The sequence below is a fragment of the Poecilia formosa genome, unplaced genomic scaffold, assembly GCF_000485575.1.
Source record: "Poecilia formosa unplaced genomic scaffold, Poecilia_formosa-5.1.2 Scaffold573, whole genome shotgun sequence".
Lineage (NCBI taxonomy): Eukaryota > Metazoa > Chordata > Actinopteri > Cyprinodontiformes > Poeciliidae > Poecilia > Poecilia formosa.
The window spans coordinates 76,929-82,019 of record NW_006800512.1 but is presented as its reverse complement, the minus strand read 5'-3'; the positions used below and the strand labels follow the sequence as shown (position 1 = coordinate 82,019).

The window sequence follows — 5,091 nt, the reverse complement described above, 5'->3', positions numbered from 1 at the left end:
GGGCGGTACCGCCCACGTTGAGAACCGCTAATCTAGACTAAGAACCCATACGTTTGGAATTGCTTTTGAAACATAATTAAGAATTTAACAAAGGCACTTGACTAAATGTAATGTTTCAATTGTTGATTATATGTTGCATGACTTTGTGTTTTTATGATGTAAAGCACTTTGACATGCCTTGTTGCTGAGTTGTGCCATACAAATAAATTTAGATTGATTTGATTGATCCCTCTTAAGGACTAAAAAATGGAGTTTGGATAAGTCCCCTATGCCTATGCATACCCAATAATTATTATCATGATTTTTATCTACAAATTCATAAACTGAGATCCCATTATAAGAGAGGCAGCCAGGATTTGGTGACTCTGAAAGAATAATACACACAGCTCATCAAAGCAGTGGGGTGAATCATATGTATAATTTTCATTATCACTTCTCATCTTAGTGTGGTCAGTGCCACAGAGCCTCTTTCTTTAGCAAAATCACACAGAAAAAAGCAGGGTTTCATGCTTTTTTCTGATATATATTGTGAAACAACTGGAATTTGCTTTCTAAATATTTAACTAAACCTCAGATGCTGCATCCTAATCCCCTTCCCAAGCTTCATTTTTTTCCCTTTTTCTTCAACTGGGCTCCATTGGAAAACTCAGTGGAACAGACAGAAACACAGAGCTCAGTGAAAAGCCTAGTTTGTTTCAAAGTGACTCAGCATGCATGTCAGTGCGGTAAGCTAAATGAACGTAACAGATACTGAATATTATATAATACACCTCCTCTTGCTCCAAAGTGCCCCTTGTAGGACTACAGATAATACTGGAGAGATGTGGAAGCCACAGAAAAACAGGGAGTTGGAGGTATAAACTGTTGTAACTTCTAATTTCCATCCCACTTCTGCAGAACGTCAAAAAAAGATTTCCACATGCTTTTTTGCACTTACTCTATATATCATGTTTGTGATTTAGTCTTACATGATGACCTTTCCCCAGAGGTCATGTGTGACGTACACAGGCCTCCACGTCACAGGAGAGTAGAGCTTATTGTGCTGCTGGCAGCTGGGATGCTGCTGACAGATGGACACTCAGTGACAGCAGCACAAGCATTTGTTTATAACAGTCAGCAAGTGGGGATTGCAGTGGTCTTCCATTCATGTTCTTTGCTATTTCCAACATGCTGTACTGTAAACAAAACCCTAAAAACATTTGATTTTTACTGATTTTCATATTTACTTTCAAATAATACACATTATAAGAATGAATTGCAGCAATAGATAGGAATTCTAAAAACAAATGTTGACAAACAGTAACAGCTGCACGCACTGTGCATACCTTGAAAATTTTAAACAAAAATTACATTAAAAATTATTGTTTTTTTAACCTTTATTATTAAAACAATTGTGGAGAGAAAAAAGTTATTTTGTGTCAAAATGTCTTGTACGTAGCCCACATCTCTGTGAAGGTGGCACATGTACTGTATGTCCTAAGTGTAAATGTTATTGACTTTTGTTTATTTGGCATATTGGTGCTCTTTCTGCAAAGTAATGTGACTATGTTGAGAAGCTAGCTAAAAATAAATAAGCAGACTTTTGACTCTTCTTGTAGTTCTAAGAGCGGTGGAGGGAACCCTACCTGAGCTGTTTATTGTGTGTGCAGTTCTGGTGGATCAGGTGCAGTGTGCATACTCTCTGATAATATCCTGCAGGCGCCCCTGTTGACAAAATTTCCTTTCTTGATAATGGTTTGTTGTGCCATGTTTAAATTTCCTTTAAACATGGCACCCACTAGGAAACCAGCATGATAGCGTCCACAGCCCAGCAGGCGAGGACTTACACATTCTCTTCCATCCATTTTCTTACACCAACCCCTGCCGACCCCACGCCGGTGCCCATCTCCAGCAAGACATTTCAGGAGAGAGGCGTAATACAACACAGAGATAGACAGGACAAAAAACCATGCACACACACACACACACCTAGGGAGAATTTAGAGACCAATTAACCTAACAGTCATGTTTTTGGACTGTGGGAGGAAGCCGGAGTACCCAGAGAGAACCCACACACGCACAGGGAGAACATGCAATCTCCATGCAGAAAGACTGGGGCCAGGAATCGAACCCAGGACCTTCTTGCTGCAAGGCAACAGTGCTACCAACTGTGCCCCATTCTCTTCTAGAAAATCAGAAATAAATCAAGTAAAATCATTGCCCACTGACCAGAAGTCATGATCGTTCTGATGTGGCTGCTCAATTCTCAAGATCGGGATAAAATCCTGCGCATCGCCTCGCAGCTGTCGGTGGAGAGTGGTCCCATCACCCTTGATGGCAAGTTAGTTATATTTTTCCCAGATTTGTGTTCCACCTTGATGAACTGGAGGACAGATTATGATCAAGTGAAGAAAAAGCTTTTCTCCAGGGAGTTGTCATTCGCTCTACTCCATCCGGTGACCCTGAGGATCACGCTTCCCGACAGGAAGCTTGATAACGACCTTGAAAGGTCCAGTTAAACAGCCAAACACATATGCGAGTGTTTGTAAAATAGGATAACAATAACTAAAACTTCAACTAGCTATATCAATCAGTCAAGTTTATTTGTATAGCACATTTGAGTAATAAGTCAGCTCAAAGTGTTTTACATCATAAATGTGCTCTATCTTTCTGGTTTTAGACAAGTGTTTCTCAACCCTGGTCCTCACCGCCCCCCTGCTCTGCATGTTTTAGATGTGCCTCTATTACAGAACAGCTGATTCAAATGATTGCATGACCACCATGTACTGCAGAAGCCTGTTAATGACCCAGAGATACAATTCAGGTGTGTGGCAGAAGGGAAATACCTAAAACATGCAGGACAGGGGGGCCTGAGGACCAGGGTTGAGAAACACTGTTTTAGAGAGAACGCAAGCAGCAGCGTTCTGGATCAGCTGCAGCTGTCTGTTTTTTTAGTGGGCCTGTAAAGATACTGTTGCAGTAATTACAAAGCTCTGAAGAGCTCTGAAGCTCTGACGGATGAGTTTCTCTACATCTCACTGAGACATTAGTCCTGTAATCCTGGAGATGTTCTTCAGGTGATAAAAGGCCGACTTTGTGGCTGTCTCTATGTGGCTCTGAAGGTTCAGGTCAGAGTCCATCATTAGCTTGTACATTAATGTTAGCACACTGAATACAGTAATTTTATGTTTGTCAACATGCTAGTGATAAACCTTATCCTATCTTTAGCATCAAAACCCTTGTCACGTCATCATATGCAACTGATAGCCCTTGTGTTAACGTTAGCCTTGTGCCTAAAATGAGTATTTTAGTTAATTTTAGATTTATTAGCTATGTTTTTCATACACAATTGATTAAGTCAATGTAAATCAACATCCTGGTGATACCACACATGCTATTGAAAGCATTTAAACTAACCTAGCATTTTGCCCTAATTTTAGCTTGCATAACTAATGCTATCCTACAGAATGGAGTAACTCCATGTTAATCAACATGATAAAGATACTCCACATGCTTTGACTACATTTTACTTCACCTTAGCATTGTTACTAATTTTCAGCATCAGATTGCTGGGTTCCAACTGACATACATTTTGGCAGGCCCCTTTTAAATTTCTTCAGAAATTTCCTAGTTTTCAGATACAGCTCTTGAAAAAATACAGAAATCATCATATGCCAATGACTTTTTACTATTTCTGTCAAACCCAGGCCAATTATTGCCAGTTCTTATGAAAATATTTCAGACTTATAGTGAGATTTCAGATTGCAAGCTAAATTTTTCCTAAAATACTCTTCTCTCCATCAACAATTTACCATTAGCAACATATTTTAGCTCCTTTCCGTTTACCCAGGCTGAAGAATTGACTTACCTAGAAATTAAAATGACAAGTTTCTATAAAAAATCTTTATAAATACATTTTTAAAATTGTTCTGGAAAAAACAGATTTGTCTCAGTGTTTCTCAACCTTTTTAGGGTCCGTGCCCCCTATCCACCATTCAGGTCCCTCACTGTCACTCATCAAAGAAGATGTAAGCCACTTGCACTGAATATTACTTTATAATTAATATTAATTAATATTACTATCATTATTGTTGCTGTCTTGATTTGTAGTCTAGTTTCTGTCTTTATCATCAAAAATCATTCAAAGAGAAACACATTAGTGAATTATTAGTTTCCAAAGAACAAAACAGCCATGGGAATAAAAATCATTTTTAAAGAAAAATGCAGTGAAAGGACATTCAACTTAAAATTGGTAGGCCTACCAGCAGCCAATCAGAGTGGAAAAATAATCTTCTGTGACATTTCCTGATGTTTGTTGCTAAATCTTCCACAAAATGGCCAGATAGGATGTGTAGAAATACCAGTTTAAACTTTGAAACTTTGCAAAAGGATTGTGCTCTGCAACATTAGAACATGGGTAGAACTGCAACTATATTAATCAGAACTCCTCTTCAGTGTTTCTGTCAAGTTCTAGTAGTGCAGCACTGTGCTGCCTTCAGGAGAATGGGACATATCATCCATAAAATTTCACCCACATGGCATTTACTGTGCAAACCAGAGCTTTCAGTGGAGAAACAAAAGTTCCAGATCCTTTCAATGCCATACGAATATGGGACAGAAGAACCATGGATGACATTTTTCAATAGACCTAATAGTTTTACTGGACAGAAATTACAAAGAACAAAATTGGTTCTTAATCAAACCCTAAGGAGTCAAATTGAAATTGTCATGGAGTCACTTAACAGCATCATGACTTTAAAACTGACATGAAAAATAATATTGAAGAAATAATATATAAAATCAAATCTAATTAAAAACATAAATAAGTGATGAGTTCCTTACTGTTATGGTCTGTAAAATATATTTCTTCTTAGTAGTAGTTATGGACCCAAAAACATGGCACAATATTATTTTACCTTTTATCTGAAAGTGTCCATTTGTATGGAGAGCCATTTCAGCCAAAATTAAATAAATAAATAAATAAATAAATGGGTGAAATAAATAAAAAATGAGTAAAATAAATAAAAAACTGAAGAAAGTGAGTGAAATAAATAAAAAATTTGTTAAATAAGTAATTTTGCTTTTTCATTAAACCAATTTTTCATTCATTTA

General features: G+C 37.5%; 1 protein-coding gene and 1 long non-coding RNA gene across 2 annotated transcripts in view; both read left to right on the top strand.

Annotated features, from left to right (window-relative positions):
- The window catches only part of LOC103129735 (MAM domain-containing glycosylphosphatidylinositol anchor protein 2-like), a gene marked incomplete at its 3' end in the record, with an annotated part of 82,601 nt that overhangs the window by 14,183 nt on the left and 63,327 nt on the right, over positions 1-5,091 (top strand). The window lies entirely within an intron of this gene.
- The window catches only part of LOC107834279 (uncharacterized), a 15,836-nt gene continuing 13,608 nt past the window's right edge, over positions 2,864-5,091 (top strand). The window contains exon 1 of the long non-coding RNA XR_001660070.1: positions 2,864-2,874. This is a non-coding gene — a long non-coding RNA (uncharacterized LOC107834279). The remainder of the gene's footprint in view (positions 2,875-5,091) is intronic.